This window comes from Corvus cornix, chromosome 3, assembly GCF_000738735.6.
Source record: "Corvus cornix cornix isolate S_Up_H32 chromosome 3, ASM73873v5, whole genome shotgun sequence".
Taxonomy (NCBI): domain Eukaryota; kingdom Metazoa; phylum Chordata; class Aves; order Passeriformes; family Corvidae; genus Corvus; species Corvus cornix.
This window is the reverse complement of record NC_047056.1, coordinates 17,781,445-17,802,816: the sequence shown is the minus strand read 5'-3', so window position 1 is coordinate 17,802,816 and position 21,372 is coordinate 17,781,445. Positions and strand designations below refer to the sequence as shown.

At 46.0% G+C, this 21,372-nt stretch overlaps 1 protein-coding gene and 1 long non-coding RNA gene across 5 annotated transcripts in view; one reads left to right on the top strand and one right to left on the bottom strand.

Moving 5' to 3' along the window:
* SYNDIG1 (synapse differentiation inducing 1) overlaps nt 1-6,864 on the bottom strand; it is a 49,065-nt gene extending 42,201 nt beyond the window's left edge. Inside the window, exon 1 of one of the 3 annotated variants that reach the window (XM_039569492.1) lies at nt 6,738-6,864. The gene's annotated coding sequence lies outside the window, so the exon portion shown is untranslated. Of the gene's footprint in view, nt 1-611; nt 693-6,061; nt 6,149-6,737 lie in introns of those variants that run through there. The other 2 variants (XM_010393558.4, XM_019282480.3) reach the window with 2 other exon arrangements.
* Nucleotides 6,292-19,440, top strand: LOC104685610. 2 transcript variants are annotated; one of them, XR_751147.4, is made up of 5 exons: nt 6,292-6,514; nt 7,387-7,466; nt 12,456-16,700; nt 16,988-17,332; nt 18,400-19,440. It is a non-coding gene; the product is annotated as an uncharacterized LOC104685610 (long non-coding RNA). The 2 variants fall into 2 exon arrangements; XR_005604233.1 differs by lacking the exon at nt 6,292-6,514 and adding an exon at nt 6,872-7,095.
* Nucleotides 19,441-21,372: the final 1,932 nt, after the last annotated feature.

The window sequence follows — 21,372 nt, the reverse complement described above, 5'->3', positions numbered from 1 at the left end:
GCAGAGTTAATTTTAATTGGTTGGATTCAGGTTTCTTCTGTCTTTGCACAGTTTTAATTGTCCCACAAATCACTGACTGGTACTGAGGCCAACCAGAAATAATTCTGCATTTTCACACTTGAGACTGGAACCACAAGGAAAAGCCAAGTTCAAGTTATTAACAGATAGATATATCTAATCAATATATCAACCTTCAATCTAATGTTTACCTTGGGGTTAGACATTTTTACCCCAGTCTACTATAAAAAGTGAGTCCATTAATTATTTTAACCTTCACTCTCTCCAATTTCTTGCATTCCCCCCTCCCCCTTTCTTATTTTAATAAGAAGCTGCAAGCAGTGCCAAGATCTTTAGTCTGCAATGCTGTGGTTTATTAAGCTATCACTCGTGTTACAGCAGAGCCCAGCTACAATGAGGAGCTGCAATGAGAGCTACGCTCTGCTGGGTGTTCTGCAGCCTCCTGCTACGATGACAGTGCCTGACAAACTAATTAAGCAGAGGGTGTGAGACAGAGAAATGCCAGCTGTAGGGAGGGCAAGGAAAGAACAGCTAAATGCTGTGCCCCAGCCTCCAGCAGACAAGGAGCAGAAGCCAGCTCTGTTACTGCTCACCATCCCAAAACTCCTTCGCTCATCCTGGCAGGATGCTGTCTTCCTCCTCTCTCCATGGGACTTTACACAGCTTAAGGGTTCTTCAGCCTTCTGAGACCCTTGCCAGGCACCCAAAGTCCTGTGTGAATGAGCAGTTGGGAAACTCTGAATTCAAAACCCCTGAATTCTGAACAAACCATACAGTTGAAACATTGGGCTATGGCTGAAAAGCCCCGACCGTGTCCTCACAGCAGAGCAGAAGGACACTCATCCACACAGACAAAGCATCACCAGCCCAGCAGACTGGTTTATTGGCAAGAACACTTGGAGGCAAGTGAGGCTGAAGGCAGAGTCCCCATCTGCTGTCAAAGCCTAAGGCTTTGCAGATCTGGCAGGTCATCAGCCAGGAAAAATGGCTCAAAAACTCGTGTACTTCTGCATGGGGGTACTAGATACCAGCAGAAATCTCTTCCCCATTAATACAGTCAAGCAGAGGAAAAAGCTGCCCAGGGAGGTTTTGCAGTCTCCATCCTTGCAGGTTTTGAATACCCAACTGAATGAAGTTCTGAGGAACATGGTGTGATCCCACAGTTGACCTTTCTTGGAGCATGAAATAGAACTGGAGACCTCCTAAGATTCCTTCATCTTGATTATCCTATGATTCTAATCCTCTGATCCTTACAGATTCCCACCTGTCTCCCATGCTCCCCAAAAGACACGTAGTGCTCCGAAATCCCTCAGCCAACCACTCAGTCATTCTGAATCACCAGAATGGCAAGAAGGGACAGTAGTGACCCTTTGTGCCACCAGCACACTGATTCAACCTCAGGATTATCAGACTGGCCCTGGGTTTGACGCTGGTTTCCCCTCTGCCAGCACTGAGAAAGCAGAGGGGAGAAAGATCTCTTGAAGAGCAGTCAAGCCCTCCATCAAGAAAGGAAGTTGCAGATTTCCTGGCATGAGCTTTCAGGTAAGAGGGAGTTTCTAAAGGACAATGCAATAGGCTTCAGCACGGTTTGAGGTACCCCAGACATTTAGAAACTGCAACACGTAATACGGACCTTTTGCATGAGAGAAATCACAGGCAATGTATGAATCTGGAATGCTGATTACAAAGTGAAACATTCAGCAAAATGAAGGAAAAAACCCCTTTCCCACTTGTGTTTTTCTTCTTTGATTTAGCTGGGCTTATTAAAGTAGGTTTTGTTTTAAGGGAATGCTGTATTTCAGCAGCTGAAATTCCTTTTGCCCTATTAAGTAAACTACAGGGAGTTTCATAAGGCAGTGCAACTAACTCGCACTGGGAAAATTAGGAATGCATGCATTAGTGATAGCTAAATGTTTCATTGCTAACAGTGGAATTAAAAAGACCTCCATGCTATTTTAGTATTGCCAATGTGCAGCAAATCCACTGTGAGATGTGATCTGTCCTCCTAAAAACAGGGAACTTGGAGTATGCTGAAGTGCCCAAGGTCATGTCAAGACAAAGCTGGAAATAAAATCCAGGTCTCCTGATTACCTGTGCAGAGATATATGTTAAAACAATTACCATCTGCATATCTGCCTGAATAAGTGATTGCTTAATTCAGTATCTGAACCAAAGAACAGAGAGGGGAAGAAAGGAGGAATTACCTTGCATTGACCTAAAACATAATAATGTTATTCCTGCAACAAAGTATTTCCTTTTGAGCAGATGGAAGCACTTTGCCTGAGCTAAAATGAAATGTTATGTTTCATTTATTTATTTTTAATTGAACAAGCTGGCTTTAATTCACTCTGCCTCAAGTTGCCTCCAAGAAAAAAAAAAAGACACATTCAGACTTTTGTAGCAATCCTCCTTCACAACTTAAATTTTTCACCCTTAATTCTTAGTGGGGTTCAGTCTGAACTCACAACTTTTTTCATTCACTGCACTTTTCAGATAATAAATAACTGGCCTGACATACAGCATCTTGCTGTGGTGTAAATAACCCTGGCTGTTGTGGAAAGCACCAGTGTAAAAGCACCTTGACACCTGTACCACTTCTGGCTATTACTCTGCAGAGTGAAAGCAGTCAGGAAGTCTGACCCTGTTTTTTCTGCTGTGTTTTCCAGAGGCTCCCCAGTACAGCAGACCAGGACCATCATAGAACCCCAAATGTATCCAGCATCACCTGTGAGCTCCCCACATCCATTTCAAAATGGGGAGATTGAGACATTGAGGAGCGATTCTTACTTTAAGAGCTTCCAAAAGAACCCTGAGAGTCTCCCCCAGGAACAGCAACATCATCAAGCCCTCTTGGTCTGCCTGCTGGCTGAATCCTGTGCCTCCCCTTGGACCTAAAATCCCTGTTTAACTATGTTTGTGACCAGGCTGGCCCACAGACAGGAACACCCAAATGCAGATCCAGGAGTGGCCCTATTAACTCCAGTCTCATTCCTGATGGGCAGCCAAGCCCCCAGAGAGCCCAGTTCTCACACACAGCCTCCTCATCTGGCTCTGCTTGCTTTCCCACACTGCATGCAGGAAGCAAAGCCTCACACTTGCTCTGCATGTAAACCCCCAGTGCTGTGCTCCAGGCTGGACCTGAGGTATTCCTGAAGCACAAATGGAAAACAAAGAGATGCCAGAACAGGAAGACAGCCTGGTGGTGCAAACTTGGTGCAAAATGGAAGTTTCTGTACCTCCTGCCCCAAGCGAAGCACCCCAGGGCTGTAAGTCACTTTGCCAGAAGAACACTGTAAAATTACCAGAGTCAGTTCATCTGGGCAAGGATGATTAGAACAAACAGCCGCTTCTGGGGCCATAAAATCATCTGTGCTCCATAAGACTCTAGAAAAATTGCAGAGCCAGGAATACACTGTGGGACAAAAGCTTTACAGAGTAAGTGGTTTAGCCATGGCGAGAGTGGTAGCTGGAGGCAGACACAGCAGGCAGGGAAAAATGAAGCAGTAGCATCAGTGGGGCATAGCTTGACCTCTACAGACCTTTCTTAACCCTTCACTCACCCCTCCCTGCAGGAACAAGAATGGAAAAGAATAGTGCTAATGCCCATTAGACTCAGGGCATTGTCTGAACATGAAGAAAAATCCTATCCCCTCTTTCCTCTGGGAGGAGAAGGAATATAGGACCTCAGGGATTTCTATATGGGAGAGGCTGCACAGGCTTTGGGCTGGCAGCACATCCACAACACAACCTTGCCTCCATGATCTTGTGAGCCACATGCAGCTGGAAGAAGGGAGATTGTTCTGTTGCAAAGAGCACAAGGATAGGAGCTGTAAGCTGGGTGGGTGACATGGGGACACCACCCGCTGGGAGAGTCACTGCAGGTGGGAGATGCCCCGAAGCAGCACACTGAGCACAGCTGTCCTGCAGGACCTGACACCAGGCTGGATGCTTTTCCTGGGTCCCTTTTCAAGAAGCTGAACTATTTGATTATGCCCCATTCCTGGAAGTTTTCAGGTTGGATGGGCCCTGAGCAACCCGAGCTAGTGGAATGCATCCCTGTCCATGGCAGCGGGTTTGGAACTACCTGATCTTAATGTCCCTTCAAGCCCAAACCATTCTATGATTCTGTTGTTTTGCAAACACCATTTCAGAGTTCTTTGTTCTCCCTGGGGATTTTTGAGGTGTCTGAGCACTCAACCAAAGCACACAAACCCCATCAAACCTCTGGTAGAATTATGCCAACTTGGTGTGAAGCATCAGTTCATTCTTCTCGTGCCTCAGTGAAGCCTCGAAGCGTAAGGACAGAAATACAGCACAGATTTGGTAAATGAGGGAACTGTGCACATTCAGGTTTTATAGAGACACACATACAAATGCACATCCCTAGGGATGCCAGGTGTAAAACTGGCACTGCTAAAGGCATGCATGGACTCACACCACTCGTGCACTGCACCACCGCTTCAAAATGCAGTCTTTGCTTGTGCAGTGAAAACAACCAGTTTGTCACTCTTCTGATGTTGTAGCACCAAATTTAAACCACAGAATCTTTGATTCTTAGGTGCTACAGGTTAGACCAGCTCCATGTGAATCCTCAGGGTCACAGGCATCTACATCTGTAGAGAAGCATTTTGCTGTGATCCCATGACTCAAAGTAGTTTCCAGCTTTTGCCCCAGAAAGGGTACTCAGAAACAATTGACATGATAGCTGGAGGATGTGTATTCAGACACTTACACATAGCCACTATTCATGCTTGTCAAAGCAAAGCCTATGAACACACAGAGTATTTTTCTCCTGTGCGCACCTCTGCAGTTATTTTCTTTTTCCCCCCAATTGCACCATACAAACAATAACCTGTAAAAATTTGAGTCTTCAAAGTGAAGATGACAAAATTTGGACTCTTAAAAACCACACATGTAATCTGCAATCTTAATAACCACACAGGCAGTATTAAAAAACTCTCCTGGAAGCATTTACAGCTGTCTGCAGATATGAATTTGCAGTAGAAAGAAAGACAAAAAAACCTTATCCAACCATGTTGCTCATTTTCTCTAATACTCTCCTCAGAAGCAAAAGCATTTTAAATCCTGAGAGCATCCTTCCTCAAGTTAAATGTGTTGTGGTGGTGCCTGTGTACCCCAGTACTGCATTACATCTGCATTTGTATAAGGAAGAGCCCTCCTCTGTGTGTGAGATTTATTCCAGAGTGTGTGGCACCAGTGCTGTGAGACATCTGCCTGCCCGCTTAATGAGAGGAGACTTCATTTAATTCCCGCAAATGAATTTATCCTACACACATCCTGGCATGACCTGTAGTTACCAGAACTGCCAATAAAATGTCACCTTGTCCAGTAAAATCAGTCTTTGTCTTAGGAGCGAGGTAATTTGAAATTAATACAGACCATCTACATGCAACTACTTTAAAGATGACAGTTAATTAACCATAATTAAGACTAAGTAATTTAAATACATGAATGTAGAAAAGTGTATTCTCTGTTCTGACTGCCTTTTAGAATACACAAAAATCCCCCTCTATGTGCCAATTAATGCATCATCTTGAGTTTAACACCATCAAAGCATCTTTTAATTGTTGCTAATGCTCTGTTTACACCCTATTAATGTCTAATTAATTTCAATTTGAATATTTAATCTATCGGAAAGTTTAGATTTTTTTTTTGCTTCTTTCTCTTTCATTACACACGGAGGCTACAGCCTCCCTCCAGTGATTTTGAAGGCACAGTTCAACAGATTGCTCTCTGGAGCAACTCCTGCCACCCCTGCTCCATGCTCTATCCGAGGGGGTTTAAACCCCACCACCACCGCCACTCCCACACAGACCCTTGCACCTCTCCCCCTACAGCACACTCCTGACCAGGGAGTGCTACCGATCCTATTCCAGGAAGGCTTGTACTCCTGGAGTGACAATTCCAGAAGGGTCTCAGTGCATTGCCAGCCTCTTCCTACTGAAGAACTGACCCCTTGCGGGATGCTTTAGTGACACCCGGATACCCCACCCAGAAGGACGTGGCAGGTATGGGGACTTACCCAATGTCACCCCTCTGCCACTGACAGCAGGGACCACTGCTGTCTCCTTGCCTCAACCATCCCTTTGTCCAACTTAGCTCTCACTGCTCTCACACTAGAGGATAGGAAGGAAAAGAAATTCAGTCCGGCGCCTCTCCGGAGCAGGACAGAGAGGGGAACGGGTATGTGCGGCTGCCAGGAGCTCAGCATCTCCTCCGCCTGCCCCCGGCTCGGGCTCTGCCCCCACATACCCCTGCACAACCCCTCTTCCCCTTCCCTGGGCTGGCAGGGCGGACGGGAGCTGGGAGGAAAGCTGCTCCGCCACAGTGCGCTAAATGGGATTCCTCATGGGGAAGAGGAGGGAAGGGAAAAACAGAACCCCGCGCGCACTTTCCCTTCCGATGCTCCCAATCTCGCCACGGCACTGGAAAAGCCTCTTCTCCCCCCAGACCCCGCAGGGCAACACCGGGCACGGTAATTTGGGCTCTCCGCAGGGCATCGGGGAAGCACCTCTGCGGGCGGCCCCGCTCAGCCCCCGCGCTTCCCTGCGCTCCCCCCGGAGTCCCTCCGGCGCGGCGGCTGCGGGAGCCGCGGTGCCCCCGCCTCCGCTCCGCGCTCCGGAGGATGCGGCGGAGCGGGTATTTGGTGCATCGCTGCCCGGAGGGGATGGGACAGGGTGGGCTGGGGGGTCACTCACCTCCCTGCAAGGTGACCCGCGGCGCGGTGCTCCCGCTGGCGCGGCCGGAGGGGCGGCTCAGCGCCCGGGCGCTCCGCCCGGCAGCATCCCCGCGGCGGGGGCGGCGGCGGGGACCGGGCCCGGGGCTGCACAGCGCGGGCGGCGACGGGGCTGCGCTCCTGCACCGCCTCGGCGGCACTGTGGGCTCGGGAGGAGGAGGAGGAAAAAGATGAGGGAGGGAGGGGGAGAGAGAGAGAGAGAGAGGCAGGCGGAGGGAGAGAGGCAGGAGAACGAGCCCTGCGCGGCAGCGCGGCCAACTTTCCTTCTGCGGCGCAGCAGGAACAGCCTCCCGTCCCTCGGTGTGTAACCCCCGCCCCGGGTGAGTATGGCAAAACCCTCCCCTCTCTGACCCCCCTCTCCTCCTCCTCCTCTCTAGGCCTTCCTCCCAGCCAAGTCTCCTCTGTTCCCCCCGCACACCGGAGCTCAGCGAACCTCCGCGGGCACCGCTTCTCTCGCCCCAGCCCGGCTGCCCCACACCCTGCCCTCCCCCGGGACTGCTCCCCCGGCCACAAGGGACTGCCAGCACGGAGCCGGGCACAGCTCCCCAAGGCGATGGGGAAGCTCCGGCAGGTCTGCAGAACTTTAATTGTTCGTGTGGTTTATTTTTCAGCGTAATGACGAGCACACTGGGCTGCATCCCACGGCATTGAGGGGTGTTCCCTGCTTTCCTAATAATCCTGCGTAATAGGGGTAAGCAGTGTTCATTCACTCCTCTTTCCATTCCCAACAGGCCTGCTAGCCAAGTCATTTGCCTAAAAGCGTCTCTGTCACCACTTCTTTCTAGATGCTTCAGCATCCACGGCTCAAAATGCTGTTGGGAAATCACATGTCCCGTTTAGATCACCGCTTTCCTTTGCCTTTACAGGGAGAGAGACACGAGGACATAAAGCCCTGGTGCATTTTTGTTGCCTCCACCTCTCTGGGTTAAGGCTTTTTTTCCTCTCGCTGCTTGCTTATCATTTGTTATTCATACTCCCAAAATAAGCTGTGCCAAAATCTTTGCTTAAGGAGAACGTTCAAGATTTAAAACACACATTAACTAACTTGAGCCCATATTAGGGTTTTTCTCCAGCCCTGTTTTCTGCTCTTCCACAACATTTTATTGGCCTTCCAAACTCACTTTGTTTTAGTATATCCTAGTGGTATTCACAGAACATTTTTGTCTCCTTCTAAATATCTGGTCCATCGTTAATTCCTGAGTTGATCTGGACTGCAGGGAGGGTTTGTATCTTAGAGAAAAGAGTTTCTTCCTTAATGTAATAGGCACTGGGAGACAATTCATACATAATTAGCAGAAAGAAATAACCCCAAATTATGATCACCCTGATTCTCCAGAGTGTTTTTCACCTATACTTTCTTGAGAACAGCAGTCTCTAACTCATATTCATTATACCTTTACCAAGTAACACTTTCTAGGTCTTTCCATTCTGCTTGTGCAGGGACTTAACTTTAGGGGGGTTGGCTTGCAACAAAAGCTGTTTCAGCTCCTACAGTGCAAATTCATCAGTCATCACTGCTACCGATTGGAGATACCAGCTAGTTTGGATGGATGGTGAATTCTGGCTGAAATACAGGTTTTTAGTGACCAAATGTATTTGTGAAATAGGGGGAAATCCAAAAAGATTTGTTAGGATATTTTTTTTAAAGAAAAAAAATTCATTTATACAGAATGGACTGGGGAAGGGATTTCTGAATCATCAAGTCAAATTTTCTTGCTTCCAGGCAGTTTTGTTTCCTTCTGACACTTCCAAAATGTGCTTTTTTCCATGATGCTATCAAAGTGAGGTTCAGTGACACCAGGGAAGTAAGAATTTTCTCTTCCTCTACCTTTACCATTCTCCCCACACCAAACTAAGCACATCCTTCCTTCAGTCTGGGAAGACCACGGGACCCTGTGCCCATGAGGAAATCAGGAGCCATTTGGTTTACTTGAATTTTGCAGCAGAACCAAGAAAATCTAAGTAGAGGAGCAATCACAAACCAACAATGACAGGGGTTGTAACCATTGCTACAGACCAGGGCATATTTTGCTGGTTTTTGTAATCAGCCTCTTCTCTTGCCCAAAACCACCAAAGAATCTACCAATGCTCTAATTAACTCATAATTAACTAGTGTTAATTATGCCACTTCCCTATTGCACTACATTTGCCATAAATTGTCCTGTTGCTTTTGCTGGGAAGCCGATGACTGTGCCTGATTTGATTTTGATATTTGCGGCTCACTGGTACCCTGCTGATTTTTGGAGAAAGTTCTTCAAATAGCAATAGAAAGGGGCTTGTGGTGAGGCAGGTGAGCTGCAGCAGGCTCCTTTGTGATTTGGTGGTTTCTCTTCAGGTGCAGCAGCATCACTGTCAGTCCTCTTCAATACCAGGTTGTGCAATGCATCCTTGATGCATGGGGCCAGCACATTTCACAGTGTCTTGTGGGAAGAAATTGGGGGGTTCATGCTATGTGTCTAGCAGTGGTAACTAACCCTTTCTTTTTGTTTCTAAAGGTGCTTTCCTCCACAGCTGATGGAGATGCACCTCAGCAGGAAAGCTTCTGTGCAAACGGAAGCACAAAGCGCGGCACTGACAGGGAGCAACACGAAATGATATTTGAAAGGGGCAAAGCTGGGGAGGAAGAAAAGTCCCCCTCCCTTGGGTCTGATGGCTGTTGGAGCAGGGCAGCCCATGATGGCTTGGGAGCCTCCAAGGTCCTTCAGTTTCTGTCTGTGAGGAGTTAGGGATTTGGGAGCCACCAAGGCAGGATGTAAAAAGGAAATGCTGCCTGGCAGCAGAAATGACCAGAGATGTACAAACAGCTCTTCTTACAAAATGGAGGTTTGCAGGAGTCAAGGAAGGGATGAGACTTTGCAGGCACATGTCACTATAGCTTCAGGGAAATCACTTCACCACGAATCGCTCTGACCAGGGCTGTCACAGGGCTGATGCTGACCCAGCAATTGGCCACTGCCTTCAGTGGAAGCACCCTGAGGAAAAGCACCTGGATGGGGAGTCACACAGTCCTGATCTTTGCTCCCCTGGGTGCTCTGCACCACCTCAGCAGTCTGTCTGGGAGAGTCCTTGGAGACAGAACTGCTGTGAAAGCCTCAGGGCCAAACCATGTGGGAACCATTGCAATGTGAGAGCAGGAGAGTCCTGGTCTGGAAGCCACACATCCAATGCTGCAAGAACATAGCTTTGTGGTAGCCAGGAGGATTTCAGGAGAATCTTTAGCTGGTACATCTGCTGATGTGCTGAAATGCTTGTGGGAGTGTCACGTTACGCTGCGGTCCTCAGCTGTCCAAAGTCAGAATCTAGGATATGATGCATGCTCAGGACACCACGAGTAAGCAAATGGAAATACAGTGCCTTGCAAGTGCATTCCTGGTCTGTAGGAAGAGCAGCAGCACCACCTATCACCGCAGAGGGAAAGAGAGAGGATAGACAAAGTGCTACTCCTCCTGCCTGTTCTCGGTACAAGACTGGAACCCAGATTTTCTAGATCACCACAGAGAAACCTCCTTTTTCTAGCAGAAGAACCCACCCAGTTTAAATCTTTCACTGCATTCCTTCTGCTAAACCTTCCTGTGGTGCAAAGCCAGCAGAAGGAGGTGGGAGGGATGGAAAGGTGAAGGTTTTGGAGGAGAAGAGCTGAGAGCTGGTATTTACAGTGATAATGAACCAGAATAAAAATAATAACCTTCAGGTCTACAATACCCAAAGAATTGTTCATCACTCAGAGGGCACAACTAGGCCCAAGGACCCTGTGCTCCACGTTGTGCAGGGCTTTTGTCTTGTGGGTTCTGTCAGTCAAAAATCCTGGCACCAGAATTATTGGTATGGTATGAACCATATGTAGCTTGATTATAATTCAGAGTGATGGAACAGAGCAATCAGGAAATAGCCCAAAATCTGTAATTTCTTCTTGCTAAAGGCAAAATGAATCTTTCCATGTAATTGGATCCAACCCCAAAGGCATAGCCAGGAGTGCTTTTAACTTTCCGAGAAAGAAAAATTGGTTAACTGGAGTGGCTGAGCTGTGTGGGTGCTGAAGTTTGTGTTGATTTGTTTGCTGGTGGTTCTGAAACCAGAATAAAAATGAGAGTTTGGATTAAGCCAAGCTGAGCACGTTTTTTTCTCATTCTGTATTCACAGCAAATCGACAAGCAAAAGATACAATTTTTTGGCTGAGTGAATGATGTAGCTTAGCTCAAGATCAAATGTTTCATTGCTCTGAACTCTTCTTTATAAACTGGATATGCATACTTACTTGCAACAGAGGGAAAATCTAAGCACAATCACTGCCTAATTAAACCAGGAGTGGCTGCTAGATATTATCTGCCAGGAGGATGAAAGAGGTCTTTGCATCTGGTGCTAAATTAATTTGGAGGGACCTGTTAGGAAAAGTGGGACAGGACTAACATTTTATAGATTCCAGTCTCCAGAAGGGGTCTGTATCTCCTTTGCCTTAGACAAGTTGTTTGAATTCAGCCAAAGTGGCCCCGTTTCTCATATGTCCAGGAGCTGAGAGACTCAGAAGCTCAGAAAAAACCTGCACTGCTTTTATTTTGCCATCTGTGCCTTGCCTCACTGCATACAGCTCTTGTGTTTGAACTTTTGGGGATTCTTCCAGGAAGCCTTACAGCAAGTTCTGGCACCAGTGCTTTCCTGTCCAAAAGGTGGCTTCTTGACCACTATGGGCACCTCCAAGGGAGAGGGAACTGTGTCATTTTTGTGCTGCCTTGCACTGGCCTTTAGAGGTAGAAGGAAAGGCACAGGTTAGTGCTAATTGAGATGTGGCCATCTGTCAGACAGAAAACATGCCAAGGCCACCTTGTGACTTTTTTATACAGGACAGAACCAGCCACTGGTGAAGTATTTAGGTGCTACAGACCTTGAATGGAGTCCGACAAATATCTGAGATGATAAAGGTTCCTCTTGGATGTGATTAAGGATCTCCTGAGCTATCTAGCACCTCACTTTAAGTGCCTTTTCATCCACTGTGAAACTGCTTTGTTGAAATCAGACACTTCTCTGGAGCTGAGTGCCATGAAATTCGACCCATTGTGGATTGCTCAGGCACCCAGGATGTAGGGACCTGTATATAAGCATGGTCCTTTCTCCAAAAATCTGGTACTTCAGGTAGCCAGGACAGTAAAAGCGGGGTTGGAGGCACCTAGTCCTGTAGGGGATCTCAGACCTGGATTTATATCTGGGCATGCTAATGGGTTAAATTAATTGCTGATAGATAAAGTTAAATTAAATTGATTGCAGATTGTCCCATTGAGCTGGTTCACTCCCTTAAAGATTTTTGGGCACGTGAAGAAGCCCTGGATCACCCAGGCAGTGTCAAAGGACTCAACACAAGTCATCTGGGGGAGGTACAACTCTTGGGAGCAGTGTCTGGAAGCAGGAGGATGCTGAGCTGAGCCTTCCGTGTCTGATTCCCACCTTGGCAATTATGATTTAAGGAGAATGCCAGACTCTTTTCTTGCTGCCTGCAGCCTACACAGTGTGGGTGAAGCCCCATAGCTTAGAAGCCTCAATAGCAGCTGTGCACAAAGGACATGATGGGTTCCAAATTCTCCATCATCCTTCAGATTTAAACGAGCCAGTGCCTGTCCTGTAACATTAGAAAAATGCTTTGGTATTGGCAAAACCAAAAGAAAATGCCTTTTTCTTTCTGCACTAACAGGCTGTGAAAATAAAGAGGAGTTCAGATTTCCAGTTCCAGTCTCCTGCTGCACCTCCCATGCTAAGGACACAAACCTACTGCTCCTCAGGATGCCTGACAAGAGCCTGCAGACCTGTTAAGGCATGGAGGCACTGACAGGACCTGCCCTCAGTGTTGTCTACCCAGACAGACCATGGAAAATGGCTGGACACGACAGGAGAAGGTCCTGAACATGAGAGAGAGCAAGAATGAGAAGCTGGTGAAAATTGGAGATAGCTCCATGAGAAACAATCAGATTTCCCTGGTGGGGAGGAGAAAGCTACTGATATGAAAGCTTGTGGAAGGGCAAAGGTGAGGAGACAGGTGAGAAGGATAGGACATGGTGGTTTGTAAGCAGTGTAGCTGAGGAGAAATGGCTCAAATACTGCACAACATTGCACTAGATCCACTAAAAGAATTAATCCATCTGGCTGAAAAATACCTAGCTGCCAGGAATCCTCATTGAATTAACTGATTGAATTGCAGAGGGGAACATAAATTTATCTTTCTTATTAATTTCCCTTTGCTTACCTGTCTTTTATATATGATGAGTGAGGGTTCTTTTCACATGGAGTACCTGTTAAAGAGAGAGGACAGGTTTTACCCAAAGCAGATGTCCTAACAAATAACCCTAGAGGTACTCTGGAGATTCTCTGCATGTCCTGTGTGATGCAGAAAGCCTAGGAGCTTGTGTTCCTAGTGCCTTAGCTCCCAAGATGGCATCCTGCTCTGACTATGGAGATGTTTTGAGGCAGACATGCTCCACTTGTCATAACTTAGCCAGAACTTCCAGGCTCAGAGCACCGGGATCTGTACAGGAAAGTTCCTCAGAAGCCTCAAAGACCCCTATGATTCCAGGGGGGAAAAAAGGCATGATCTTGGTAAAAAAAGCAGATTCTTGTCTCTTGCCTTCCTGTTCATGGGAAGAGGTCTGGATGCCAAACTCCTTTTCCTTTTCACCTTACTCATCAGTGTCCCAAAAAACCAGACCTCTTTTTCCTTACAACAATGAGGGGATCACCTACAGCTTGTTCTCTGCTGGTCTCTTTGCATATTACAATATATATTTGTGTATATATAGCAGAATTTTGAGATCCCTTCTCAGAAAGGAGATCTATAGTGGAAAAGGAAGATATTTTCCATGTAAAGACAATGTTAAAGGTAGACAGGGACATGTCGGGGCTCTGGTGTTCAAGAAAAGTCTCCCAGCTGAAATCAGCGAAGAGTTGTGCTTCCAAATTAATTGCATGCTTCTGTCCTTAGCATCTGGGCATGGAATCAAAACTGGTGAGCCAACAAAGCAGCACTGAGCTGCTCCTTCGAGCAGTCACCATCAATAACGAGAAATACTAGGAGAAGTACTCCTTGAAATTCAAATCACAGGGAGCATCATTTAAAAAGGAACTCAGGAGGAGCAGAAATACCATGCACCATACATTAATTGTCATGCATGTGACAAAATCTTCAGCGTTGCTGTTACTTAGCAGCATTAAATTTATTCCCAGGTTATTAATACCATACCAGGGATGAAGTAATTAAACTGGCAGCCCATTTCCTCAGAACTGGAGGCCAGGCCTTCAGCTGGTGTAAATCAGAACAGCTACACTGCAGTGACTTGGTTTTACAACCAGTTGGGAAACAGAGCCATTTATTCTAAAAAGGGAGAGCTGAAAAAGAACTCGAACCCTTCATCACTTCATGTTGTCCCTTCTCCCCCAGAGTGAGGGTAAGCAAGCAGGGCTAAAGTCACTGCTCACCTGGAACCGCTCCCAGAGCACACTGCAAACAATCTGTTCCCAGCAGATTTAACAGATTAAATTTGGAAGGTTAAATATTTAGTAACATGCTAGTGATTTCTTCCAAATGGATACACCCTGTATGCTATTCCTTTTATACCCAAACCTACCAGAAATACTCACAGATCTGTTTTGACAGAAATTAATTGGGTAGGAAAAGAGCTGATTTAGAGTTCATCACCCTTTCCTCCCCTTTCAAGCCCTCCAGCTTTTTGCCTTCCTGGCCACATTTGGATACATTCCTTCAGTCTGACCCAAGTTCTTAAGCTTCTGTGGCATCCCAAACTGCCAGAGGTACTAGACATACATCATCTTATTGTGTGGTTGCAAAAAATGTGTGCATGTTCTACAGCCATCTCTTCCAGATGAACTGGTTTTGCCTTTTTTTTTTTTTTTTTTTTTCATTTCTTAGGTAGAGTTTTATACCCTTCTTTAGTCAAGGCTGAGTTTTGCAGGCACCATCTGGCCCTGAATTAAAAATGGCAAATTTTTCCATTAAAATTGCTTTTCAGCAGAAATTCTTTGAGGTTTTGGGGGGGGTTGTGGTTTTGTTCTCTCTTTGTTTTCAGCAGGTGTTTGTTCTCATTGAGAACTTTGGCTTCCAAAATGAAAATTTGACCTTTCTCCTCAATGTTTAGGTGTTGCAACTCCTCACTTTTTCATTTATGGAAAACTGCAGTGTGTAAGGGCATATATTGTTTTGGGGCATATTTTTGGAAGAAATATCACAACTTCTGATTAAGAACCCTCCATATTTCACAGCTCTTTCCACATTCCACATGGAGCTATCCAGTTAAAGATACTTTGGATGAATAACCCAATACTTTTGAAGTCCAAATATCTGTATTTTTGGTACTAGATCATTGCCAATCTTCTTCTTTCTTCTCCTACTGACAAAATGACACTATGTTACACCAGTTTTTATTGGTGTCTTGGAAATTTTTCTTTGCTTGGTTAGTACAGATTCTCTCTTTCACAATGCCTTGTCTCCATTTTAAATGCCTCTTACCTGCAAGCAATTAGTCTGCCAGCTTTATCCACCTCTTGTAATCTACCTATTCTATAAATTACTGGAATCACTGGGACAGAAACCCTCCTCTTTCTTACATTTCTGTGTAATGCTTACAGGGGAGGCAGAGAGAATCTAAGCTTTGGGATTTACAGCAGTCACTGCTTCATAATTAATGAATGATAATGATACTGAAAAGGTGGCTTTTCCCTCTTTTTTCAGTCCAAAAATCTCCTTTCCTCCAGGGAAATGCAGCACAGGGTCCCATAGGGAAATTTTCTCCTGATCACCAAGAGGAAAACTTAGAGCAAATTATGCTGAGCATATAAAATGCAGAAATGAGTCCAGGCTGCTTAAGACAGTTGACAAGGCAAAGCTACTGGATCCAAATTGTTATGTCCAGCACATTCTAACCTCAGAGGTGGTCAGTCAAAGCTTTGTGTGATACTCCTATCACCTCAAACTATTGGAATTTCCAACTACAACACACCTACAGAGAAGGCAAGGAAGAAGACATTCGCATTTTATGTAAAACAGCTTCAGCTGGGGTGAATTGGCATGGCTGATGTGATTAGACTGCTTTTCATCAGAAAGAAACCCTAAGGATCCTATGACCCATGATCCTATCCTAACTCTACTTTTTGAAAAGTTTAAAACATATGAACATTAAGCCTACTGTTACACTTAACGAAAACAGAAGTGTGCCCATATTCTCATTTTTTCATATGCCAAAAGACTTGGATGCAGACTGCAGAGACTGATTTCAGGTATTTTAGTAATGGTTTAAGCTTGGTCCATCTTTCTTCTCTGTCTGAACATATCTTCTCTCATCATTATCATTGCTTCATATTTTTGTGGAGGAAGCTAAGGAAGTTCAGTGGAATAATTGTCTGGGATGCACTGAAACCCAAATGTCTCATTTTTAGGGCCAGTTAAACAGGTGGGATGAGAAAGTATTCAAGCATCTTGGAAAGATCCTGAGGAAATTGTTGTCTTCCATCCCTGAAATCTGAACCTCCAAGGAAAATGTTTACTGCAAAGGCAAATTTAAAGAATGCTGAGGCACTTTGATGGCGTGTGTGCCTTGGCCTTTCTCCTCCCACCACTGCTTTGCTGCTGGAGAGTGTTATGCCTTGGCTTCTTCAAACACAGATTTTCCAAGTGTCTGAAGTATCAGCTGGAGTATTCTCCTAAAGTCACTCCCTAACACTCCTGCCTGGGTAGGACACAGTACTTCTCCCATTGAAGGATCATGAGTTTCTCTAATTCCCTTGGACTTGAGGGTCTGCAGTTTGCTCCAATGACCCTTGAGCATAGTTTTGTTCCAAATGTACTCATTGGGGAAGACTATTGTGTTCGTCTCCAGCCTTACCCAGTTGGTCCTCTGGCATTTCAGTGTTAAAGCAAACTTCACCAAGGGAGGTAAGTTAATTTTCAACTGTATGTTTCAGTATTTCCAGGCCTTGGCTGAAGTCAGAATTTCAGAGAATCATAGAATCACACAATAGTTGGTCTCCAAAGGGACCTTTAAAGGCCATCTAGTCCAACCCCCTGCAATAAGCAGAGACATCTTCCACTGGACCAGGTTGCTCAGAGCCCCATCCAGCCTGACCTCAAAAGTTTTCTCTGAGCAACCTGTTCCAGTGGTTCAACACCCGCACCATAAAAAATTTCTTTGTTATACCTAATCAGAATCTCTCTTCTTTTAGGGCAGATTTCTTCAGAGCTTTATAGTTCCTAAGGAAGAGCAAAAATCACTTCAGTGAAAGCACAGGCTTGATGTGTCTGGAGAGGCTTTGGAGGAGCCTCCAGGCCAGCTGAGATGCTGCTGGTGGACATCAGATCTAAAGGCATTGCTCCAGGAATTAATCTGGCCCCTGAGCAGACTGTAGGATGCTGGCACCAGCCCTCTCCAGGCTGGGAGATGGTTTCCACTGGGACACCGAGAGCTGTAGCTCCCAGCTGACCCTATATCTGGGCCCAGCAAGAAATGCAGGGCCTCAGAGAAGCAGCAGCTACAGCACTGTAACCACAGTCACAGCATTTTGTCAGAGGTATGGACTTGTTCTCACTGCTGGGTGAAGTTAAGCTGAAAGCTGACGTTGAGGCTCCAGTTGTTCCCTGGAGTTGGGACTGCCCTGGCCAAGAATGGGAGGCTGTGCCAAGGCAGCTGCTTTCTCTTCCTCGCCCTTCCCACAGGTCCTGTGTCTGTCCCAGGATGGATGCTGAGCAGGGGCAAGTGGAAACACTCAGCCAAGTGCTAAATATTTTATGCTGTTGCCTGATTGATTTTAAACTGTGCTTACTTGGCAACGCCCCTCAGGACGGGTTATGTAAGATTGGACGTGTTTGTTCCTGATGCTGGGGCCTGTAAACCCCTCATGTGCTGGCAACAGCTGAAGAGCCTGCATTTAAAACTGCAGCACTGCTTGGCTGCCAGCTCTGCCCTCCACCCCCACTGTGGCATGGCAGTGCCACTGTCCCCAGCAGTGAGGTGCACAGTGGCCAAGCCTCAGCTGCTCAGCTGCCGTCCTTCCCCTGCAAGGCCGGCTCGAACAAGGGACATCTGTGTGTCCATACTTGTGTTTGTGACCTCTTAATATCTTCTTGGGTGTTTCCCCACTTCAGGGAGCTGCTGCTGGTTTGCTTTTCAAGTGGCAGGTACTCCACTGCACTAGGACTGGGTGAGAAAAAGCAGTGCAGGACTCCTCTTGGGACTGCAGAGACCTGCTGCTGCAGGATTCGCTAAAATCACCTTCACATGTGATGAAGAGTGTTTCAAGCCTGTGTGTACTCAAAATGATGTTCAGTAGGGAAAAAAAGGCCAGGTGGAGAGAAAACCTCCAAAGATCCCTTGTCAATACCACAGAGCTTTGTTGGTTTAAGATTTGCCTAATTATCTACAATAACAGGGAAGGAGAGAGACAAAACTATGCAACCCTGGTGAGATGAGCTGTTGTCTTGCCAGATTTTCAGAAAGAGCTTCTGAGGAGTCTCAGAGAGGAGAAAGGATGGCAATAGCAAACATGGCTGAGTTGCAAAACAGCAGCTTTGATGTGTGAGATGGGAAAAGCTTATTTTTTCCGTAAAATAATGTACTTTTCATTGCACTTTTTCACAGTCCAATCAAAAGGTGAAGGACCAGCCATTACAGCCAGCAGCATGGGCCAGCATCTCAGCTGCAATGGATGACAGAGTCTGTCAGTCAGCCCTTGGGGTACAGCTGCTTGCTCTTCCCAGCACACTGCCAGAAGTGCCCTGGCCAGACAGAGACTTTGGCAGCCCTCAGCCCTTTGCACAGCTGCAAGGAGGAAACAACAGAGCTTTCCCAGCCCCTGCAGCAGCCTACATCACCCTCTGTGCATTTCTTTTAGGTTTCTAGTCACAGATCCCATCAGAGCTATGGAGAAACCTGGAGCTGCTGCGGGCAGTGGAAGTTTTGCTCTTGACCCGCCCATCCACATTTTGTCATTACTGGTCTGTTTGTACCCTGGGAAGAAAAACTTCAAAGAACAACTGTTTCCAGCTGGTGGTGTGAGATTCCATTAATGTGTGCTGTGCTGGAGTTTGAAGCTCCCTGGCACACTTTAAATTTCTAATTGGCTGTTATCTCTAAGGGGAACCTGACTGGGCAGCTGCAATCTGATGGCACTACCATCAGGGAGACAAGGAAGGGCCAACTCTGCCTCTTGGTGAGACAGTTTTGACTGTTTAGGAGATGATGAGAAGGATGGGGAGGCTTCTTAAACTTTTCTCAGTAGCTCATTTCAGTAATTGAGACTGGTGCTAGCTGCATACTTAAGCAGACCATCAATCTCAGCTCTGTATGCCACCAAATCTCTGGAAAAAGGGGAGAAGATGGGCTAGGCTGGAATAATAAATCTGCCCTAATCATCATGTTAAGGGCTATCTTCATGGGACTGGTGTTATAAATCTGGTTATAAAGAAGAAACTAAATAAGGAGCATTGGGGGGAGTCTTATCCATGTCAGGAAGTATTTTCTGAGTTGTCTCAGTATGAGGCTAAATGTATCTGTTGAAACATTTTAGTAGGCAGAAAAGTCATTTTTTGACAAGATGAAAATTTTCCCACCCCATTTGTGTTACTCTTTTATTTTTACTTCATATGCTGTATTGGGCAATAAAGATTTTCAGTCAATTTATTTCCAAATTAGTTCTTTCTAACATTTGCTCTCGGGGGGGCTCATTCTTTCAGCTCTCTTGATCCCCAGCTCGTGGATGAGGGTCAAGGGATAGCAGAGTCTTCAGCACTTCTCCTGAAGGTGATTAATCCCATGCAAAAAAAGCATTGCTTAAAAGCAACAGGAACCCCAGCGTAAAAAGAATTAATACTTAAAACATCTGAGTTGTACTGACTGGATGAGGTGATGCCTTCTGCTCTCCAGGGACCACGTTAGAGCTCTGGCTATGTCCATCTCTGTGTCGTAGTCCACTGAACAGGAACCAGGATATCTTTTCAGGCCCTGCAGGCATGGGGATAGCAACCGCTGCACAGCCCAAAACCTGCTGTGGATTATCTTCCAGGTGCACCAAGGTGGGTGTGGCTGGGGTCCCTCAGTACCAGCTCTTCTCCAGCTCCTGGTCCTCCTACCCCCTGGAGTGACTTGGAGGAGAAATGAGGACAAGCTATTAGCTTCATAATAACTGTTCCCTTCACATTCATTGTTTTTAGACATACACCATTGGATTTTTGTGTTGAGGGGGTTTGAAAAGCTATTCACACGAAAGCAAGCATCTGGAATAAAAACATCTCCAAAGAATGCCTTTTGCATGCTTCCCACTAAGACAGCAGGATTTGTACTTAGCTGCAGGACCTGGCTGGCATTGCCTCCAGCAGCATCTGCCCCAGGTAGACGCCTGGAGCAAGAGCTTCTGACTGACAGGAGCGGCCAGGAGAGCTCGAGAGGGTGCTGTGACTGCAGAGCTGCTGGGTGAGGCTGATGGGAGCTATTTCCATTGGGCATGAAGGGGCAATTTACTTTTTAATTTTTTTTTTCATATTTTAGGCAATAGATATGCCAGGAAAAGTAGCCTGATTGCATGAACCAGACTCATCCCAGAGGAATGGAAGGGGCAAAAGAGGTTTACTGTATTGTGGAGCAGAAGTAGTAAACACAAGGGCAAGTGGGATATGTCAGAGAAAAATCAACAAAACATCATAAATTAATGTTCTTGGGAGGCCTCTGGGTAATTGGCAGCTTTACTCGATCTATATTTTTTTGGAAATGTAGTAAACAAAGTCCCTCTACAAAGATCCCTCATAATATCCATCAAGGCTAAACTGGGGCAAGCACTTCACATATTCACAATCAGTGGGGAGTAAGGGTCTGTTTTCAAAGAGCAAGATCATTGAAGATGCCTTCCCTTCTCATTGACCTGTGCTACCCATCATATTCACATGGACATGAGGAAAAACTTGAGCAGTGGAATTGCCAAGACTGCAGATGATACAGAATTACCTAGGATGGTGATGGGGATTCAGTGAAGATTGGGGAAAAAGGTTTCCAGAGTAAGTTGTCTGCAAAGTGGCAAAGGAAATCCCGTGTCAAATGGAAAGAAACTGTATCATGGAAAATAAACCTTACAATACACAAATTGTGCATTACTGTTAACACTCACAATGCAGATTTAGAGTTAGTCTGGAGAGCAGCACTGACAGTGCTACCACCTTCCTCAACATCAGGCATCCTCCCTGCCAGTCAGTCTTGTATTTTGAAACACCTGTGGTCTGACAATAAAGCCAAATTCCAATCTGCATGTGTTCTGAATCCCTAGCACAAAATTCCTGACACTGTCCTCTTGCCTGTATGAACATCTTTGCATCTGCTAAAATTTTTAAGATTTGGCCATTTTTTCTTACAATCCTGTGTGCCCCATTGAACAGGTTATTCAAAAGGCAAAGAAAAGACCAGGGGTAAGCAGCATCCTGCCTTTTATCAAAACCTTTCTTTTATGTGGGATTCTTGTATACACCTCCTGACCAGTGTGGAATTAAACATCCCATCTTACAGGTTGCCTTTCATTTTCATTTAATTTACACGTGGTCCTACAGCTTCTCTTTTATTTCCAGTGCA